A 23669-nucleotide genomic window follows, 5' to 3' on the forward strand; every position below is an offset into this window, starting at 1 on the left:
TAAATGCTAATTCCTAACTATATCAGTTCTAAAACCTATGTTTTTTTCAGTGAATATATATATATATATATATATATATATATATATATATATATATATATATGCCTTAACCTCAGTTCCTTACGCGCTGCAATGCCGCTGGCCGACACGATCAGAAAGCAAAGCACGGACCAAAATTCGGTTCTTTTCAGGTGTTTATTTGCTTGTCACCTTCATTATATATATATATATATATATATATATATATATATATATATATATATATATATTTACTGATATATAATATATATGTCATAAATATAAATAATATTACCCTGTGGCGGTCGCCACTGGGGAGTTAAAGTTAGGTCAGTGTTAGGTCAGGTTCGTTCAGAGTTAAAGTTCGGTCAGCATTTCCAATGGAAATGCTTTTTTGTGTTGCTAATAACTTTCGCAAAACTTTCCAAACAAGTGCTCTTTTTGTCTAGCTTGTGCATGGAAATTTCGGAGTGATCCTTCAAGTAGAGGCTGAGAAAAAAGGGGAACCAAAATGAAAAATACACATGCATTTTCCATAGACTTCTTTAGGAAGTGCTTCCACAAAAACTGAATTAAATTACACAGCCCTGGGGTTCTAGTGCCTGGGGAGGGGACTGCATGCACCCCTCACATTAAAAATAATTTTATATATATATATATATATATATATATATATATATATATATATATATATATATATCTGAAGAAACAAAGCAGGGTCCTGCTGAGATCCACTCCCATGTCAGGTGGCGCAAGAAATTCGGCGGACCACAAAAAGCCGAATCGATTAATACATCCAAAGAATTGCTTCACAGCTTACACGTGTAAACTGTGAACAATAAAATCACCTTTGAAACGGATTCCTGAGTGCGCAATTCATTGCTTTGAAGCAATTCTTTGGATATATATATATGTATATATCAGATTCTCACCCAGCACAGCCACCGCTGTGCGAGATGCACTTCCAATCCAGCTTTGTCATCAATATCAATCCATGAAGCGCGTGTGCCTTTAAAGTTGTAATTTTATTTATTTCGGTTCCAGCATGTTGCCAACGGAAACAAAACCCAACGCGTTTCGGCGAGAAACACTCACCTTGGTCACGGGTGGCTATTTTGTTAAGGTGAACACATTAAATAAAGTTACTACTTTTTTAAAAGTGCACATGTGATGTCCTTAATGTGAAAATAAACAAAGGACATGGAACTAATACATTGGCGGCCATCTTACAGTGGTGTGCAATACAGGTTGCCTTAAGCTTCTCTTATACATTAGATATGTATTTTCTTCTCTACACACTATTACATCATAATGCGAAACAAATTCGTACTGATTCCCAGTGGAAATTCTTATTCTTTGCACCAAGAGGGCTGCGGTAGGTGTGGCTATTTATAATGTATAATACACATCATTATAAAGCATATAATCTCCTTTCCACCGGAATAAGGTATATACCGTCACATGGACACCCAATTTAATTGCCCTTTGTTTTATCGGTTCCCTCCTCATATTATAATATCGCAATTTCTTAACTTCATATTTAAAGTTGACTGAATAATTGTATTCATAAAGCGATTAAACGCCAGTGCGTCCATGATTGCACCTACAACCCAAATGGGATAAATGAAAAGATCATTCAGTAAACAAATTACATTGCTCATCAACTATCATGTTGTAGTCCTTCCAATTCAAATCAAATTAAGTAAACGAAAGTGTATACTACTTCCCCAGTGGGAGGATAAAATTTTTTTTAAAAAACAGTCTCACAGACGATATCAATACTGCCAATCAGAATGGGTATCACATCAGGACATACTCCACCGCAACCCTGTGCATGAATGGAAAGAGAAAAGAGAATAGCAAACCTGTCAGAATTGAAATTTGAAAACTAGATTTCATTCACTATGAGTCACAAAATATAGTTCCATGAGAGTGCTCAAACCTAAATGTGATAAACTACATATATAAAATTTAAAATTAAAAAAAAACATTCATATGTCTCGCAGGGGCTCAGATACATTCAATGAATATTGGCAAATTATAGGAGACAATTAAAGGCAAAATTAATTAAGGCAAAAATTTCTATGCATCAGAAACATTAATAGAAAGTCCCACCAATGAAGCACAGTATCTACAGTATATCTAAAATCATTCGCCAAGGTGCCATACCATTTCCTCCTCAGAATTGAGGCCACCAGGGATGAGAGTATCAAGGTCTACAATGTACCTGTTTTCTAATTGTCGCAACTTGCGAATTTTATCACCCCCTCTCTTCATGGGAGGTAATTTGTCAATCACAAAGAATCTGAGGAGGTTACGATTGCTGCTGTGGTGTTCCTCGAAGTGGCGGGCAACAGGTGAGGTCTGATCCTTGTTTTGAATTGCCCTCATGTGTTGTAAAACCCGTGTTTTTGCAGGGAACATTGTACTTCCAACATACTTCTTGGAACAGGGACAGACCAGAATATACACACAATATTCTGATAGGCACGTTAGATGTTTCCCAATGTTTTTAACCTTGTCCTCTATCGGGTAGTGTACCTTCTTCACATTTGTGCTGTGTCTGCACGCTTTACATTTCATACATGTAAAGAAACCCTGGATATTGTTGGTTCTGGGTTTGGTCAAGCTAACCTCATTGTGACTGATCTTATTTCTTAGCGTGTCTGCCCTGCGGTATGTTATGTTTGGCCTCTCTCCCAAGACTTCCACCGAAGTAGATTCTGTCCTGAGGACTTTCCAATGTTTACTGAAGCTCTTTTGAACTTTCCATGATTTCGAATGGAAAGTGGAGATAAATCTGATTGTTTCCTTCACCTCATTCTTTCCCTTCTGTTCCGGGTTCAGTAATGAGGCATGGCTGATCGTAATGGAGGAAGTAACTTTGTATATATATATATATATATATATATATATATATATATATATATATATATATATAGCCCTAGGGAATGGGGTCCCCAGGGCCTGACAAAGCTCGGAGACAGGGGACCGGGGCACCTCACCTTTAAATTTATATGTAAGGCCCTGGGGTCCCCAGGGCCTAAAGAGGCTTGGGAGGGGGTCACTTGCCCCCCTCCTCTTTATATATATATATGGCCCTGGTGGATGGGGTCCCCAGGGATTAATGAGGCTCAGGTAGCCATGTAGCAGTCTCACCGTTTAAACATAAAATGGCCTAGGGGAATGGGTTCACAGGGCCTATGAAGACTCGTAGAGGGGGCCACATGGTCCTCTACCCCTTTTTTATTGGTTTGGCCCCAGGGAAAGGGGTCCGAGTGCCTATTAAGGCTCTGCACACCCTCCTACCCAGTATAAATGTGACTGGCCCCAGGGGATGGGGTCCCAGGGCCAATTAAAAGGTCTGTATGGGGCCTGCACGCCCTTCCTCTCCTTAATATATATTATGGTCCTGGGGGGTGGGGTCCCTGGGCTCTGAAGGCAAAGCTTAACTGTGCACGCCAAAAACTGATTGTCGTGTTGGTGGCAGCCTGCTGGGGGTTTGACTACAGGACCTGATGGCATGCGAAGCCCTATAACCAGTCTCAGCAGCACATACTCAAAAGCTGTGTGAAGTGTGTGGTTGGCTGCCTGCAGGAAGTTGGAAGCAGGGCCTCGCTGCAACACAGGTCCTGCAACTAACCACACACGACCAAAGGCCGTGCCTGGAATGTGGTTGGCTGCCTCCGGATGGCTACCTTCAGGGAGTTGAAGGCAGGGCATGGCTGCAAGCCCTGTTACCAACACTCTGCTGTGTGGGGTTGGCTGCCTGGGGGAGGGGTTTGCCACAGGGCCTGGCAACAGGCCTTTCAGACAACCCCCCCACTGCACACAACGGGGGGGCGGGTAATTAAATATTACTATACGTACACAAAACACTAGAAATTCACTGAAAACCCCAAAGTTTAAAGTAACGCTATAGTTTGGGGTGATAAAAAAAATCTTTTATTTTTTTTTACATTCAGATTTACTGGAAAAAACGAAAGTTTAAAGTAAAGATATAGTTAGGTGAATATGTCAGTGATATTAACATTTTGAACTCGAAAAACCACAAGAATTCACCAGTTTTAGTTACCATAGCTAAGTATAGCTTGCGCCCGCCATGCACTGATTATGTATAACCTCAAAAATTACAGGTTCTATGACATCACTGATGATCTCTCAAATTTAATAATTGATGGCATCACTGATGAAATCACTGATAACATCACCCAAGCTTCTTTTTTACTCATTACTCTATAAACGTGTATGGCATTAGAGGCCTGAAAGTAAGTGCAAAATAGCTCAGAATAATATGAAGCATCACTAATGCCATCACAGATACAACTCCCGTAGGTGTAGCAAAAGTGTTATGTGCAACATTGACCCTATACCATAATCTTCATAGAAAGCCTAGGTCACATTAACAATCAACCATAAATATATGGGAAACTCTCATTACACACGGTGTTCATTATGTATATAACTGTTCAAAGAAAGCCAGGTTACTCAAGATGCTCAATATTTGTGCCAAAACTAATGCTCTTCTAAGGACATCTTTTATTTGTATCAAACCCCTCACAATCACATAATCTACATTGAGAAATGGCTGTTCCTTCTGCATACCACCAGATTGGGGAATAGCAAATGATTCTGGTCTCTGATCAACCATTCCAGGATGATTTTCAGAGGAGTGGAGATTCAAAACATTTCCGTAATTAAATTGGTCCGGTGTATACAATCTCTCTGCAATTCAAATTCTGATTACGTCCTATTCCAGTCTTCCAAAATGGTTATTACTGCTTTAAGTCCATGCCAACTCAGCAATCCTTATCAATGTGGATAAAGGAAATCCTGCTGAGTTTGATAATCCCTAAAGGATGATCTTGGGGCTCTCTGTGGCCTCTCTGTGGCCTGCTCTCTTGTTCAAATCTCAAATGCCTTTTTGGACAAGGTGTTTTAATTTGTTGTTTAACGAATACATCTATTTTCAGCCTGTTCTTAAATCGTGGAGATGATTAATTGTGCAACCGATCATCAATAAAGGTGACCCATCTGATCCTGCAAATTATCGGCTAATAGCCATAATTAACACTGGGGCTATATATTTTGCAAAGGCAGTTTTACAAAAGCTGGAGGAATGGAGTTCCAATTTAAATTTAATTCCCATGTTTGAAACTGGATTTTGACATTGCACGGGTACAGAACAAAATTTGCTGGTTCTAACGATTGTGATGTCCAAAGCAAATAATACAAAGTCGCAGTATTACATACATTTTATCAACTTTGTCAAACTTCGATAAAGTTCAAGCCCCAAATTACTCACTAAATTTGAAATTCCATTGCAAATGTTAAAAGGCATCTAGCTTTTATACTCCAATACATGAGTCAGCATTAAGATTAGGAATCGGGATGTTATATCAAAAGAAATGCCAACATTCAAAGGGATTAAATAAGGCTGCATTTTAGCCCCTATAATTTTAAATTGGTTTATGGCAAACCTGGCAAAAGTTTTTGACCCGACATTTGTAAATGATCCCAGAATAGGACAACTACATCTGCCTATAATGCAATAGGCTGATGATACAATGCTAATGAGCAAGACCCCTAAGGGCCTGCAACATCTTTTGGATCATTTAGGGTTTTATTGCAAATCTAATGAGATGGAAATCAACCAGGACACAACAAAAGTAATGATACCGGGCTTAAAAAGACCAAGGAAAGTGGTTGGTTTCTAAACACACAGAAAATTGATCTTGTCCACTCTTTTAATAAGTATCCGGGAATCCTTTTTGATAGTTAGAGTTCATTTAATAATCATAAAGCCACCTTAGAATCAAAAGCGACTGCCTTGAACTTTGTCTTTAAAAAATCATATGCCAATGTGCAGGACCCTTCATTCGAGCTTTGTTGAGAATCATCCAAAGCAGGAGGGAGCCTGTCCTAACGTATGGCCCTGCTTTACTTCTAAATGGTCTAACAGTTTGTTTGAATACATTGATAGCAAACGTTTACAGGATATTTTTTCTCTTCCGTCACACTCGGTATACTTTCAAATCCAAGCTAGAATTTGGTCTTTGTACTTTAGTTACAGTTAAGAAATTAGCCTATGTCAAATTAACGCACAAAATAAAATCATCACATCAAAATGCACTAATTATCTATTTTTTGAAGGAAATTTCAACCTGCTCCCAGGCAAAGGCTAATCCGTGGTTGCAGTTCAGGATTCAGTAACTCAGCTTGAGCTCCAGGGTCCTTGGCAAGCCCAGATGTCTTACAATCCGTTTAAAAAAGTTGCCAACTCTTTGGCAAAGAAAGCATCATATCTTGAGGACACAAAATATCTTCAGTTCATGGTCACATTCTTGGTTTGTAATAAACTCCTACAAAGTATTACATCCTCGGCAATACCTCCGACAAGTATTTCCATTGATTTAAAAAAAGAGGCGTTTGCTTTACAGATCTGGCTGCTTGCCCTCTAAAGATTGTGTACCTCCATGGGAATGTTCTTTTAAGACAAAGTCATGCCTTTTCTGTACATGAATCAGTAGAGCATATCTTTTGCACGTGTCCAGAATTTAAAGAGGAGAGCATTTTTCTAATAAAAAAATGATTTAACTCCCTCCATATTCATATTCGCAGTTAGATACTGATCAAATGTATAACATGGGAAAATATTTAACTTACATGTCAGTTCATATTTTTTTTAATAATAATTGAAAAGGGCAAAAAACTATTTGAAAGCAGCTAATTGTGCACTTCAGTCCCTTCATTTATACAGTCATCTCGACTATAATGTGACATAAACTTTCTAGGGGCCAATATAGCTTTTAGCTCTAATGTGTCAAATAGATAGGGTATCTACTTATAAATGTGCCTGTATGTATGCTCCCATTTTTACTGACTTATTTTTAGTATGTATGATGAAATTTGGGTAACTTGTGCATTTGCACCCTGGGAACTTAGCTCTAATGGGTCAAATAGATATTGTTTTTACTCATAAATGTACCTATATGTATGATCCCTTCTTATGTCCATCTTTTTAGTATGTAAGATGAAATCTAGATAACTTTATGTATATGCGCCTTGGGCACTTACCAACGAAAGTTGTAGAGGTTGTCCAGTCTGTCAAACTGGACTTCATCTTTTATGCACATACACTTGGTTGTTTAAAGATAGAAGTCTTGGGATTTTCCCTACTCCTATGGAAGAGTTAGTTTACTTGAGCATTCTTTTAGTGTAACAATTTTTCTATACACGTGATGTTCTTTCTGAAATTACTTGACTAATGCTGCACAAGCACTTCGGTTACTACAGGACAGCAGCTATTGTAGATTCCTCATGCTGATGGAGTGGTTATGCTTGTTATAGTCCTATATTCTTCCATTATATGTTTTTTGTAATTAATTGATTAGTTCAGCTCAAGCACTTTGGAAATGTACTTCCTGAAACCAAATATTATTTTTAATAAGGTGCATTTGATAATTGAAATTGTATTCACTACACATTTCGGTCAGCCCACAAGGAATATTTTAGTCTCACTAATTTTTCCATTGGCTGTTTGTGTATGTCCTTCCACCACAACTGGAATGCATAAAGGATCTATTTAACGTTTGTGATTGGCCAGGTGGCACCGAGGAGTGAGAGCAGATGTAGGCAACAGAAACATGGATGCTACTGAGGCTAGACCTCTGACATAGTAAGCAGCCAACTGCAAACACACACACAGAGTCAAGACGTGTGGTGTGAGCCAAAGACCCCGAGTGGTCTTGTGCTCATTTATTTAAGCCTTTGGGCGAGCCCGCCCTCTGGGTGCGTGCGTGTATATGTGTGTGTTACAAAGTAGAGTGCGGGCCAGGTGGCACCGTCACTACAGTGGCCACACCCCTTTCTTTAGATGCTGCTCACGGTATTCAGGTTACAGCGAGCCGCGTCTAAAGAAAGTGACGCGGCCACCAATAAAGTGAAAGTAAGACATGCTGTGCTTTTACAAAAAAACAAGCATTAAAAATGCAACAGGTCTCGACTTTCATCAAGTTAAAGCCACTTTCTTTGCTATACTAAACCATTAGCAAAGCAAATGGCTTTAATTTAATCAAAGGTGAGGCCTATTGCATTTTCAATGCTTGTTTATAGACCCCAGCGGTTTTTAAATTAAGATAATAAACTGGATTACACGTTAACATCAACCGTGTACGTCTTTCCCAAAACTCTGAAAAAAGTCACCAGACCACTAAGCAGCCAGATAGAGGGTAGGGTGTCTCATAAGATTTGTTTGTAATCTATTTAGCAATAAATACTCTTACAAAACGACAATTTCACACATAGGTGCCAATTTTTAAACCTACTTAAGTTTTATGAAGGTACGAGAATCCCTACACATATTGTACCTTTATGACATACTGCACGTATGTACCACAGCCATGTATCACATGTTCAAATTTCTATTTGTATTTGGAGTTTGCAATGGCATTTAGGAGTACTTTTACAACAGTTTTGAGATGCAAAATGACTCGTAAAGTGTAGACACTCATAACCTGTCATTATTTTGATTAACAGTGTCACTTGTAGGAACAACTTAACTACTTCATTACATATGTACATAATACAGTGCTTTGCTGTCCGAAGCACTATAGCGTAGACTGCATTTCTACCTGACCCCTTGAGGTCATTTCAAGAGCCGTTATAAAAATTCTGAGTTTTCAAAAAATGCCATTCAGAAACAAATTATAAGTAAAACATTTATAGAGAAAAAACTGATATTCCCCACTGTGTAAAACTCTACATGGTTACACAACAACAATTCAACTAAAAGTTCACTAGGACATACTGGTAACAACAGTGTGCCTGGTGAGCAACAAAGCTAATCTGTAAACCACTGTAATGCTTCACAACTCAAGCAATCCTAAATCAGACCCATAGTGAGTTCAAAAGACTGCTCCATTTTTTTAATCCATTTATTTCTAATTAAGTTTTCTTTGCTCAAAATACTACAGGTATCTTCAGAAAATAGATTTGCGAATATGCAGGCTCATCACTATTGATGTATGTTCACTATTTACATACTAGAAGTCCGCCTGTTTTCACCCTCCTTTGTCTGGACAACTAAACATATTTAGTCACAGATGACCTCCTCATCTGTAACATGAGGTGTCCCCAGATAGAGTTTGTATCAGTTTCTGGAATGTAACCACTTGTATACACAACGGGTCATGGGGACAGTGTGTCTTCACCTGACACTAAAGGAAACGTTCTTGAGAGGAAACGTTCAGCACCAGGTGGAATTTTTCACTTACCGGTGATTTTACAAAGCGCGAAGCTAGAGGAGCGTGCCATTAGGGCCCGGCCTCCCGGCTCCTCGCCACGCCCCTAGTACAGTAGGCGGCCGGCTGGCCCAATGGGTGACCGGCCGCGAATCTCTTCTGGTGCAGGAGAGGGCGGAGACTCGGGCTATTTAGGATCTGGGAGATGTGGTCCCGGTCTCTTTTTCCTCTCCTGCACCGGTCGGACAGACCTTTGACTGTCTGTGCCCCTCGCGTTACCAACTTGATTCCTGTGCGAGGCTCGATTCTTGTCCGCGTGGTGGAGAGCAGCGTTCGTCGTCTCTAGATGTGAGTGGGAGCCAGCTGTGGAGAACAGCGTCCTGCATAGCGTGAAGAGCTCGGGGAGGCCGTAGACAGCTGTGGGGGGTGGTGACAGTCTTGGGTGAAAAGGCACGGTGCTTGGGGCGTATCCCGTAACCCGCAGCTGCCTGCAGTGTTCCGTCGTTTCTGGATAGCGCGCATCGGACACCGCCGACATCTTGACTCTCGACCTGGGGGGCTGGGAAACGGGGGCATTGGGGGCGCGACAGAGCATATTGGCTGTGGAACGGTTTTCTCTGGGATTGGATCGGGCCGCTGATTAAAGGGCATTCATTGCGGTGCAATCCACCTTCGCAGGGGGTTGTGAGAAACGGAATATATGTGTTTGTTACATAGAGATCCCTGTTTTGGGTGGCGGTCGCTTTGTGGGGCAATCAGTCAGCAAACCAAGCGTACATTGCGATTGTTTCAAGGCTAACACAACGTACATTGTGGGGGGTAATTTACTCGGGGACTTGTAAAACCAAGTACACATCGTGGTGATTGGCAGTACTGATTAGAGACATTATTGCATTGCATTACATAGGCATTGGGCATGATAGTAGTTCTTGTGGGGGCAGCATTATTAGCGGGGGAGCAGCAGTTCTACCTGCCCCCGTGGCGCGATTTGGCGTTAGGCATTGTAAGTTGGGTGTAAATAGAGCGTTATTTGTGCGGGTATTTTAGTAAAGGCACACTTAGCCACCATTATGCCACCACTAAAACCAAAGACATCTTCTCCATCGTGGAGGAGCTGTCACACCCAGACAGGGTTACTATCAAACCTCTCCCTTCCCAGGCGCTTTGCGACTCCCTTAACCAGTTTTTTGTGGACAAGATTGTTAACATTAAAAATAGTATTCCTTCTGTTGGCCTGTCCCCTTTCCCTAGGCCTGTCCCCTCCTTGTCATCCCCTAATCTGCAGCAATTAACCCAGATCCCCCTAATCTCGGAGGAGGAATTTTTGGCCCTCCTAGGTAGGGTCACTTCTGGGTCTCCCACTGATTGCTGTCCCCCCCTAATTCTTCGCGAGGCTTTTACAGCTTGCCCGCTTCCCCCTTTGGGTCTCCTGAATATGTCCTTGTCCTCTGGCCTGGTTCCTAGCTCCTTCAAAGTTGCTGAGGTCGTGCCTATCTTAAAAAAAACCTATGGCAGACCCTACGGTCATGAGCAACTTTCGTCCCATCTCCCTTCTTCCCTACTCAGTAAAGTTCTTGAGTCTCATGTTACCAACACCCTGAGCTCATTCATTGAACATTCTCGATACCTTGACCCCCAGCAGGCCGGTTTTAGACCCGCCCACTCTACGGAGTCAGTAATACTTTCAGTTATGGAGGAACTGCGGAGAGGGGCGGACTCTAACATCAGCCAGGTTTTGGTGCTCCTTGATTTGTCAGCCGCCTTTGACACGTCGACCATGATATTTTGGTCGACCGTGTCGGGGAGGCTGGCATTCGGGGCACCGCCCTGGACTGGGTTTGCTCCTTCTTGACCAATCGCCACCAGGCGGTCCGGCTCTCTCAGTTTACTGCTGACAGGGTCGGTCTCACATGTGGCGTCCCGCAGGGTTCTTCCTTGTCCCCTCTTCTTTTTAATTTATATCTGACCCCCCTTATCCGGTCCCTGTGAGGTAATCATGTCACCGTGTTTAATTACGCGGATGACATTCAGCTGATTTTTAACATTGATGGCTCGGCTGAGTCTATCTTTAACTTTCAGTCTACCCTCTGTCACATCAGTGACTGGATGGGGACTAACCATCTTAAGCTCAACCCCGACAAGACAGAATTGGTTCTTGTCGGGGGAGCTGCCAACCCTTGGAAACTTACTTTTTGGCCTGTGAGTTTGGGCCTTCCTCCCAGCCCTGTCGACTCCGCAAAAAGTCTGGGGGTCATCATCAGTAATGATCTCACGATGAAGCCCCAGATCAACGCTGTAGTCTCGTCCAGCTTTTTTCAGCTGCGGAAAATCCGGAAGATCGCCCGTTTTTTGACTACTGAGGCCCTTACTCTAGCCCTGTTAGCTTTAGTCATCTCGAGGATTGACTATGCCAATTCTCTTTATGCAGGTATTCCGGCCTACTTATTGAAGAGGCTGCAGCTTGTGCAGAACCAGGCTGCACGCCTCATTCATCATCAGCCAAGGCATCAACATGTCAGTCCTTTGTTAAAGTCCCTCCACTGGCTTCCCGTGTCTGAGCGGTGCAAATTCAAGCTGGGTTGTACTATTTTCAAGTCCCTCACCGGTGCGAGTCCACTTTTTATTTCCTCACTACTGCACCCTTATGTTCCTTCTCGCAACCTTCGCTCTTCTTACCTGGCCCTACTCAAGGTCCAGGTTTTTAGGCGTAAGAAACATGGAGGACTGAGATTTTCTTTCCTTGCCCCTTTCCTCTGGAATTCACTCCCTCTGAGTATTAGATCTGCCTCTCCCTATGCACGTTTTAGATCTCTTCTCAAAACTAATTTGTTCTGCAATGCCTATCACTAATGTTCTTATTCTGCGGACTGTTCTCCCCCCGTTGCTCGAGTGCCAAGAAACCGTCAGGTGTTAGTTGCGCTTAAGAAATATTTTTTTACATTACATTACATTACAAGGGGACACAGCCACAAGAGGAAGGGTAAGGATCCTGAGATCGCCCAGCTCCTCAAATTGGTGTTAGCAAAGCTGAGCAGGGGGAGCAGGCCCAAGAGTCAGACGAGGAGCAGCCCTCAGGGTCGGGTTTGGGGGACTGCCCCCGTAGAGAGGGTGTCCCTCCCAGAGCTGCTTCCCCCCCCCGGTCAAGAAACCTAGGACGCAGCCGCGAAAAGGGCAGGGGGGGTGAGCAAGAGTAAGAAGGGCAGGGAGCAAGAGGGCCAAGCTATGGTACCTGAGACCGCGGTAACTGCCATGGTGTCCCCGCAGCCGGTAGTTCCGGCCCCTAGCATTCCAGTGCCCTCAGTGCCTTCAGTAATGGGGGTGTCTTCCCAGCTAGCCCCAAAGGCAAATCCTGTCCATAGCATATCCCTAGTGCCTGTTACCTTGGCACCTCAGGCATTTCTGCCTGCATTACCCCTGCCGGTTCCTACTGCACCACCGCAACCAGACCCAGGGAATGATGTTGGGGCCATTTTAGCCGTGATCAGGGGAGCTTTGAAAGCGTTAGTCCCAGGGCCCATCACCCCAGACCAGGTATTATCGGAATTGGTACCAGCCACAGTGAATCCAATGCCAGGAGGACAGGGAGGGGGTGTCACTTGCGCAAGGAGCAGCACTAGCGGTAGCAGTTCCCCCCCTCATAACCAGAGGCACCAGTGGGAGGGCCCCGGGACCCCACAGCCAATATACTAGCTTCAGTGGCTACACTTTTGGCCCAACTAGCGGCGTCTGCAGGAGGGGCTCAGCCCAGTGGCGGGGCAGTAGCATCATGGGCACCGAAATCTGCGGCGGAGAGCACGCTGAGTGAAATTAGTAAACAAGTTGAGCTGCTTGTTAAGATGCAGGACTCGAAATCAAGCACCGCCAGTCAGGCGGCAGGTCAAACGGTCCCCGCCCCATCAGAGGCACCAGTGACCGCATCAGGTTAGGCGGTGGGGAACGTGAACAAGGACTCGGATAGCGTGCCTAAAGCAGTGGGTGGTCATGATACACTGTTATCTAAACCTGGGAAACTGGCAACTCATGTTTCGCTGGACACAAAAGAAAAGATTTGGAAGGGAGAGTATGTGGATATTTTCTCGCTGATCAGACCAAAGAGGAGGGAGGTGGAATTTAGGGAGAAGGAAGGGAAAGAAGGTTCCTACAGGGATAGGAGGCCAAGGGTAGAAGAGTCCATTACCAATTGGTTGTTTGGTTTCCAGGTTTTTACAACTGTAATGTTGGAAAAGAAGCCAGAGTTGACAGTATCTTTAGTGTACTACATGAATAAGATCCTGAAGGCACACACAACGCATGGGGGGACAGCCTGGTTGGATTATGACAGGGACTTCAGATGGGAAAAAGTGGAAGACCCAGACATTGGGTGGGATCAGGTGGAGGTCAACGTTAATAGAAAATCACACCACACGAAGCAGCCCTTTCGGACTTTGCAGGGGGTACCAGGAGAGAAGAGGGGATCCTGCAGGGCATTTAACAAAAAAGTGTGTACCTGGCCTACAGGCCAATGTAAATTCAAGCATGCATGTTCATTCTGTGGTCATCCTTCCCAACCCGAGTTCAAGTGCAATAAAAAATCAAAGGAAAGGGGAGGGAGAACAAACCACCCCCTCACCCATAAGCTGCCCAGGCAAGTGGATATTGGGAGACTGATTTTTTGGCTGAATCATTATCCAGACAGGACAGCAGCCAGGGTTTAGTATCAGGGGTTTTCTAGGGGTTTCCGCATCCCGGGAAACATCCTTTACAATGCAACTTTTACCACGCAGTGCCTTTACGACGCAACTATTACAACGCATGTCATTACAACGCATTGCGCTGGGGGGCGCTCTAGGATAGGGAATAGATTTAATTTACTATCCAACACCTTCCCTACTATCCACGGGGACTGGAGTTGGAATAGTAAATTAAACTATTCACTGTCCAGCACCCCTAAGCGCTATGTGTTGTAACAGCATGCGTTGTAAAAACTGCGTTGTAAAGGCATGCGTGGTAAAAGCATGCGTTGTAATGTCATACATCCCCGCATCCCTGCACAAGGAGTCCCCCCTGTGGATCTCTGTACTAACCTACTATCAGCACGCATGCACCCCACGGTAGTGTCACAAAGGTTGAGAAGGAGAGGGCCCTCGGCCGGGTAGCTGGTCCTTTCCCTGCCACCCCGTTGCCAGGTTATGTGTGTTCACCACTGGGGTGGTTCCTAAGAAGGAGCCACGTCAATTCAGGATGATACACAACGTGTCAGCGCCAAAGGGGGCATCAGTGAATGACGCCATTGACCCATCCTTGTGCTCTGTGACTTACTCCTCATTTGACGTGGCATTGCAGAAAGTGCGTGACCTTGGGCCAAACGCCATCATGGCGAAAACAGATATCGAATCAGCTTTTTGCCTTTGGCCAGTACACGCTGAGGATTATCACTTGCTGGGCTTCCAGTTGAACCATCAGTTCTATTATGACATGTGCATGCCAATGGGGTGTGCGGTCTCTTGCAGATACTTCGAGACATTTAGCACTATGCTTCAGTGGTTGCTCACACTCAGGACAGGTTGCAAGGAAGTGGTGCATTACTTAGATGACTTTATGGTCATGGGCCCAGCAGGATCAGATGCATGCGCACAGGCATTAAGGCAATTGGTGGCTATGTTTCATGAATTTAAGGTATCATTGACACCGAGCAAGACAGTGGGTCCGGACACATGCATGTCCTTTTTAGGGATTGAGATTGACACAGTGGCAGGGGAGTGCAGGTTGCCTTTAGACAAAGTGGAGGCTTTTTCCCTTCAGGTTAACCAGAAACATAGCCTTCTTGGAGTTATTCCCTATTATAGTAGCTGTGACCGTGTGGGCGGAATACTTTGAGAACAAGTCAGTGATTTTTTGGTCAGATAACATGGCAGTGGTAGAGGCAATCAACAGGCAGGGAGCTACATGTAAGCATGTTCTGAGATTATTGAAACACTTAGTGTTGGTCTGCTTGCGGCTGAACCTTCTGTTTAAAGATGCACATATACCTGGGGTAGACAATCAGGCAGCTGATGCTTTGTCTCGTTCCAAGTTGCAGGATTTCCGGAGGTACCACCCACAAGCGGAGGAGCAGATGACAGTGTTCCCAACATCACTGTGGAGGATTGGAGCCCCGCGCTAGCGGGGCTGGTAGGTGCCTCACTGAGTGATTGCAGTAGGAGATCTTATCAACAACAATTTATGTCCTAAAGGATGTTTGTGCAGGGGGCCAGGATAACGGGCCTGTTTTCTGCCAACGCAATATAGTTTCCTGCAAGTGTTGAGGGATCAGAGTAGGCCAGTGTCTTATGCAAGGGCAATAGGTTTCTTCGCCAAGCTGGCGGGCGAGCGTGACCCGGGCACATCCTTCGTGGTCAAGAAAGCTTTGACTGGATGGGCTAGGCTAGAGGGGCCCTGAAGGGATTGCCGGAGGCCTTTAGATATTCAGACACTGGGCAACATCCTCGGGTTAATTCCTACTGTTTGCTGCTCATCATTCGAGAGCGCATTATTCGGGGCAGTATTTTCCCTGACTTTCTATGGGGCATTTTGATTGGGGGAAATGGTGGGGACATCCAGGGCGGACCAGTTGGGGGGCCTTCAATTTCGTGACACCAAGCTAACACTGGGGGGTTTAGAGGTGACCCTTAGAAGATCAAAAACTGACCAGACGGGAAAGGGGACAACAATACATCTGTGTGCTGCACCCAGTATAACAATATGCCCAGTAGCTCTGATGCAGTCATATCTAGCCATTCGCCCTACAGGGATGGGGCAGGCCCTGTTTATACATGAGCAGGGGGAGTGTGTGTCACAGTACCAATTCAAGGCAGTCTTTGGGTTGGCTTTAGCTAAACTGGGATTGGGGTCAGCAGGCCATTCTTCGCACTCTTTTAGAATTGGGGCGGTGACATTGGCGGCAGGGGCTGGCTTACCAGCTGACACAGTGAAGAAGGTGGGACGTTGGTCATCAGAATGTTTTAAGCGATACGTACGGCCAGAGTTGCTATGAAGTGATGCTTGCAATGTGAACACGACCATGCCTGACTTTTCCATTTCTCTCCTGTTCATTAGTATGCCTGCGAAGGTGATGTGGGTGTTGGGGCACTTGTTTGTACGGCGTGCCACGGTACGGTTCCAGCAACAGCGAGTGAAGAAACTACCCGGTTTGAAGGGGACGGAGTTTCTATGGCGGGGTATCGACGGCATGCAAATTCGACACCTGCGGCAGCTTGTGGAGGAGAATAGGACACACGAGGGACAGAAGTCCCCGGATTGAATCATTCTTCACTTGGGCGGCAACGACATGGTTGATCGCGGACGCCTTGCGGTCAAGGAAGCCCTCCTGACGGAATTCGCATGGCTTGGACATACCTTTCCCCGGGCCAGGATGGCTTAGTCTTGCATGATCCCACGCCGGTCATGGGGTTCCGGAGTTCGATCTCGAGCTTCGAATGTTTCAGTCAGGTGGCTCAATGAGGAGTTGGCGAAGCTGTGCTCAGTGAAGGGCTGCTTGTGTTATATCCCGTATCGGATGATCACAGGGGATAGGATGTTCCATCACGATGGCGTGCATTTATCAGACATTGGCACAGACATTTGGATCAGAGGAATATGGTCTTTTGTGCAAAACTTATTCTGTGATGGGGAGGGTGAAGGACCTATGGGCCCTGGTCACCCTTGTGGCGGTAAAGAGGCCTTAGAACATTGACATGGATCTACAGAGTAAACGAGAGTCCTCCTCATGTACTCCCTAGGCCAGCACTGAGGGGAGAGACGGTAAGCTCTCCGCAGGGAGATTGAGGCCACCGGCTGGGGAGGCAAGGGCGCCAGGTTACGAGCCTCCTGAGATCCTGGGCAGCCTGGTGGTCAAGGGGTGGGCCCCGGATATGGCGGACAAGGACCAGAGGGCAGGGGCCCATCACTCAAGGATGCAGGTGGGTTGCGCCTTGCCTGGGGTGCTCCGATATGGAGATGCGAGCCAGAGGGCCCCTTAGTGCTGGGGGAAAAGCAACTAGGATAATAGGAAACATTTTGAATGTCAATATGGATGCAGGTGGGTTGCGCCTTGCGTGGGATGCTCCGATTTGGAGATGCGAGCCAGAGGGCCCCTTGGTGCTGGGGGAAAAGCAACTAGGATAATAGGAAACATTTTGAATGTCAATATTAAAAATGAGTTCTTGATTTTATCAATTTTAATGTGTATTGTTTAGTCATGTTTAATAATGTTGACAATTAAACATGGCCGTTTTACACCCACTCCTTCTCTGATGTATGAATTTGATTGTGGGTTGTATCCTCTGATTTGGCGGGCGGGGGAGCATGCTGGGGGGTCTGAGCCATATACAAAGCACGAAGCTAGAGGAGCGTGCCATTAGGGCCCGACCTCCCGGCTCCTCGCCACGTCCCTAGTACAGTTGGTGGCCAGGCTGGCCCAATGGGCGACCGGCCGCGAATCACTTCCGGGGCATGGATGACGCACGTCTGGTGCATGAGAGGGCGGAGACTCAGGCTATTTAGGTTCTGGGAGATGTGGTCCCGGTCTCTTTTTCCTCTCCTGCACCGGTCGGACGGACCTTGGACAGTCTGTGCCTCTCGCGTTACCAACTCCCACCCACCCGTCCCTTAGACCAGTAGTTCGAGGGGGGGCGTGTTGCGGTAAAGAGGCCTTAGAACATTGACATGGATCTACTAAGTAAACGGGAGTCCTCCTCGCGTACTCCCTAGGCCAGCACTGTGGGGAGAGATGGTAAGCTCTCCGCAGGGAGATTGAGGCCACCGGCTGGGGAGGCAAGGGCGCCAGGTTACGAGCCTCCTGGGATCCTGGGCAGCCTGGTGGTCGAGGGGTGGGCCCCGGAAATGGCGGACAAGGACCAGAGGGCAGGGGCCCATCACTCAAGGACGCAGGTGGGTTGCGCCTTGCGTGGGGTGCTCCGATTTGGAGGTGCGAGCCAGAGGGCCCCTTAGTGCTGGGGGAAAAGCTACTAGGATAATAGGAAACATTTTGAATGTCAATATTAACAAGCATTTACAATGCAATGGTTTTGCCTTTGTTAAAGTTAGAGCTATTGGCATTGCTCTTGACATTTTTTTTATTTATGTTTTTTAACATAAATAAATGGCATTGTCATTTACAATAGCAGGGCAGGGCACAGGGAAGGGGGGAGAGGAGAGATGAAGGAGAGCTGCGGGCTCAGGGAAGGGGGGGCGAGGAGAGACGAAGGAGAGCTGCGGGCTCTTGTTGTAATGCTTGCATAGATGAGTTGGTGGATGCATGCATGGGTGCATGCATGGATGGGTGTATGGATGGGTGTATGGATAGATGGATGGGTGGATGGATAGATGCATATATACAGCCAATCCCTCAACAATTTATGCAATCCACCAACCCATCCAACCAACAACCCATCCATGCATCCACCCATACATCCATGCATCATGCATACATCCATCCATCATGCATCCATCCACCAACTGTGTCCCACTCCGACCCCTCTAAATATAACTCATTTTTTCTGTATAAAGAGATGACTGTATTCACTAGTATATGCAGTAGTGTGTGGTGGACTTAGTTTGAGTGTTTGTTTCCTGCACACTCACACACTGCCCCTACACATTCACACACTGCTCACCCTGCACACTCACACAATGTGCACCCTTCACACTCACACACTGCAGTCACTGTCACTCTGCAGTCACTGTCACTCTGCAGTCACTGTCACTCTGCAGTCAGTCTGCACTCACTGTCACTCTGCACTCACTCTGCACTCACTGTCACTCTGCACTCACTCTGCACTCACTGTCACTCTGCACTCACTCTGCACTCACTGTCACTCTGCACTCTCACTCTCGCTCTCGCACTCACTCTGCACTCACTGTCGCTCTCGCACTCACTCTGCACTCACTGTCGCTCTCGCACTCACTCTGCACTCACTGTCGCTCTCGCACTCAATCTGCACTCACTCTGCACTCACTGTCGCTCTCGCACTCACTCTGCACTCACTGTCGCTCTCGCACTCACTCTGCACTCACTGTCGCTCTCGCACTCACTCTGCACTCACTGTCACTCTCGCACTCACAGGCACTCGCACTCACTCTGCACTCACTCTGCACTCACTCTGCACTCACTGTCATTGCACTCACTCACTCTTGCACACACTGTCACTCTTGCACTCACTCTGCACACACTGTCGCTCTCGCACTCACTGTCGCTCTCGCACTCACTGTCACTCTGCACTCACTGTCACTCTGCACTAACTGTCACTCTGCACTCACTGTCACTCTGCACTCACTGTCACTCTGCTGTTGGACACAGCCTCGTGGCGTGGTCCGACCCCTTCCGCATGGAGGGCCCAGGACGACATCGGCCCTCCATTTACCTACTATCGACCCCCCTGACACGCACATTCACGAACCATCGGCAAGAGCAGCCTCCCCGGCCACCTACAACCCCTCCCGGGTACCCCGGCGGAACCTGCTCGCCAACGCTGCCAGCCTGGCAACCTGACCAGGCCACCCTTTCCGGCCGGCTCCATCTCGGGGCCATCACGACCCGAACACGTGGCCGCAGCCATCCCGGGCCCCGGCCCCAGCAAAGTCCCGACATTGAGGCACCAAGATCCTCCTAGGTGGTAAAGTGGCCACTCGACAAGATCCCGGAGGAGGAGAGTTTCGATGGGCCTCCAGCCGCCCCCGGACGCCTGGTATCAATCGCCCTCCAGCCTCCCTGGGCGCAGGCTCCCCCCCCTGCTGGGTGTCTGGACACCTTCATCCCGGCCCCTCTGACCCCCAGGCGAGAGGGTCCGGACATCAAAGCCCTCCAGTCCTATATATGGGCCAGCCCTGGATTAGGACGGCAGTTGTATCTGGAGTCGAAGCCCTGCTGACCTCGTAGCGGCTGATCCTGATCCAAACTCTTGCACCTGGAACCTTCGAGGCCCTGCTGACGCTGTCGCGGCCTGACCAAACTGAACCACCTTCGAGGCCCTGCTGACGCTGTTGCGGCCTGACCAAGCTGAACTACCTTCGAGGCCCTGCTGACGCTGTCGCGGCCTGACCAAGCTGAACCACCTTCGAGGCCCTGCTGACGCTGTCGCGGCCTGACCAAGCTGAACCACCTTCGAGGCCCTGCTGACGCTGTCGTGGCCTGACCAAGCGGAACTACCTTCGAGGCCCTGCTGACGCTGTCGCGGCCTGACCAAGCTGAACTATCTTCGGGGCCCTGCTGACGCTGTCGCGGCCTGACAAAGCTGAACCACCTTCGAGGCCCTGCTGACGCTGTCGCGGCCTGACCCCTTGAACTATCCACGCACCAGTGGGTGCCAAGACTGTCCCGCTACCCCCTTTCCCCCGAGACCACGACTTTACGGATCCCTCGATCCTTGCTCGCTATCCTGCCAAGACCTTGCTTTGATTACTTATATAAAGATTCTTGTGAATATCCTTCCTGTGTGACGTCTATCTGTAAGTAGTGTGATTGCTCTGCTGTTACCATTGTAGGAGAGAAGCCTCGCCAAGGAGGCCTCCCTACGGCGCTCGGCCTGTTCCAAAAAGAGAGGTGGGTCTCGGGGCGAACAGTCAGACACCTTCTGTCTCCCCTGGGGTCGCCTTTCCAACATTGGTGGCAAGCGACGGGATCCGAGCCCGCGCAAATCGTACAGCGAGTAACACGTCACTACTGACAGAGACCCACAGCCACGATGACTACTAAGGAAGCCGGAACCACTGCAGAATTCCAGAAAGACCTGTTAGAGGAGTAAATGTATAGATGTAAATGTATAGGCATTTATATAGCGCACTACTTACCCGTAGGGTCCCAAGGCGCTTCGACCGCTGCGAAACCCTTCCTGGCTTCCCTGAGAGATGGTCCCTTAATGGGTATCTCCAGGGTGAGACCAGGCATCCCCGGCGGTCTGGTGGGGCCGTTAGTGAAGATGAGGCAAGCTAATGCCCAGAGTTGCCGAGTGTGAACGCTGATCAGAGTGGGCACCGAGGCGAGAGAATTATCGAGTCCGCTGACCCTGGTCCAGAAACCTGCCGCGCCGGGAATCGAACCCTGGTCCCGGGCCGTCCTCTGCTCTCGTGTCTGCCGCCTCTAACCAGTGAGCCACACTACTTCATATCCATAAAGAACTTGGGTATCGCTACCACCGGACTAAGCACAAAGGACGATTTCAAAGAAGCGCTGCAAACCTGGGTGGAGACCAGAGAGACCCCACCCCAAACGAACGATGACATTGTCCGAGAAGTACCCGTGAGTACCGTCATAGCCCCCATAGAGGAAAGAACCGCCAACAGGGACCCGGGCCTCTCCCACGAAGACGCCCGGGAGCGAGAGAGGAGTCGGCTCCATGAACTAGAGCTCGCCCGACTCCGGCTGGACGGAGAACTCCAATTAGCAGAAAAGAAAATGGCCCTTGAACAACTGCGATTAGAGGGAGATCTGGAAGAAAGGCGGCGGCAAAGAGAATTGGAAGAAAAAATCTCGCATACGAACACGAGCGTGGCCTCAAAGAACTAGAGATCAAAGCCAAACTCGAAGAGGCTGGCGCCGCGGTAGCCCGGAACCCTCCACCTCCTGCCGACCCAAAGGTCCACATCCCGAAGGATATCGTCAAGGAGTACTACAAGAATGACGATATCCAGCAATGGTTCAAGGCGTACGAAGTTGCCATGACCGCGCACCGCATTCCGCGAAAAGACTGGGGTGCCGGCTTATGGGGGAGATTCGTCAGCGAAGGAAGAGACACCCTGCTGGAGCTGGCCGACGACCTAATGTCCTCCTATGACCACATGAAGGACGCCCTGCTCGTCCGGTATGGCCTCACCCCCGAGATGTACCGGCAGAGATTCAGAGACTGCAAGAAAATCCCCGGTACCACGTGGGTCGAGTAAGTGAACTTTTATAGCAGGGCCCTGGAAGGATGGATAAAGGGCAGCAAAGTGTCCACCTACGAGCAGCTGTTCGACCTCATCGTTTGGGAGCACCTCTCTAACAACTGCTTTGTGGAGCTCAGACAGCATCTACTAGACAGCAAGCTAACCGAGCCCCGGAAACTCGCCGTCGAGGCGGATCGAAGGTGAGGACCCGGGTCCACCGATAGGAGAATAACCCTTCGCCGTCCCTGATCAGAGGAGGGACCCCCCCAGCACCGCCGGGGCCCCACCCGAACATTACTTGCCACAGATGCCAGCGGACCGGTCACTATGCCAATGACCCCATCTGCCCCATGAACCAGCATCCCGGCACCACTGGGCCTCCGACCCGCCAGTTCCCTGCTGCAGCCCTGGGAGAGGAGGGAGAAGAAGACGTAGAGGTCTACGAGGAAGGTCAAACCGAGTATGAACCGACCGCCATGGCCCTAGCCTGCCTGGGCAATAGAGACCTGGTCCCCCAGGCCCCGCTACCAAGCAACACTCGAAAATACCGTCAGTGGGTACACATCAACAGGAAGAGGTGTGGCGCCGCGGCCAGGGCGACTGACGCTGGAATCTGGGGACCACGGTTCGATCCCCGGCTCCGGCGGCAGGTCAGCCCAGCACCATGTGACTCTGGGCAATAGCTCGCTTAATCTTCCCGACGGCCCCCCAGCGCCTAGAGACCCTTACGGGTGATTGTGCGCTTTACAAATGTGGACTTTATCAATGGACGACGGACCGAAGCCCTCCGAGACACGGGAGCCAGTGTGACGGCCGTCCGCTGCCACTTGGTGACCCCCGAACAGATCATCCCGAACGTACGATGCCCCGTGAGGGCCGCCGACAACTCTGAAACTCTATGCCAGATGGCCCGAATTCCCTTCGAATGGGGGGGAGTGTCGGGCACCCTCAAGGTGACCGTCCGGGACGATGCCCCCGTGGACTGCCTCCTTGGGAACGACCTCGAGAGCTCTCCCTGGGCCCAAGTCGAGCGGCGAGAGCACCTAGGAATGATGGGACTACCCGAGTGGGTCTGTGCGACGACCCGATCTATGGCGGCCCGAGCTCCGGCAGCGACCGAGGCCACCCCGACCGAAGAGCCGGAGTGGCCCGAGCCACCACCCCCTGCCATCCATGAAGAATGCGACTCCGAGACCAGGCCATCGGAGCCCGGAGACCACCATGAGCTCAGCGACATCCCCGAACTCGCCCAATGGCGCCAAGAGGGTGGTCCCACCCGAGAACAGTTTCGGCAGGAACAGAAGACCTGCCCTTCCCTCGAGGGGACCCGCCAACAAGCCGCTGCCCAAGCTACCGGGGACACCTCAGGGTCCCACTGGGTCTACTGGGACCACGACCTCCTATACAGTGAACAGAAAATTGCCGAGCTGGGGGCCAGCCGAGTGCTAGTGGTTCCCCTGCGATTCAGAGACTTCCTTTTGAACCTGGCGTACGATGTGCCCCTCGCCGGGCACCTGGGGCAGGACAAAA

The sequence above is a fragment of the Lissotriton helveticus genome, chromosome 7, assembly GCF_964261635.1.
Source record: "Lissotriton helveticus chromosome 7, aLisHel1.1, whole genome shotgun sequence".
Lineage (NCBI taxonomy): Eukaryota > Metazoa > Chordata > Amphibia > Caudata > Salamandridae > Lissotriton > Lissotriton helveticus.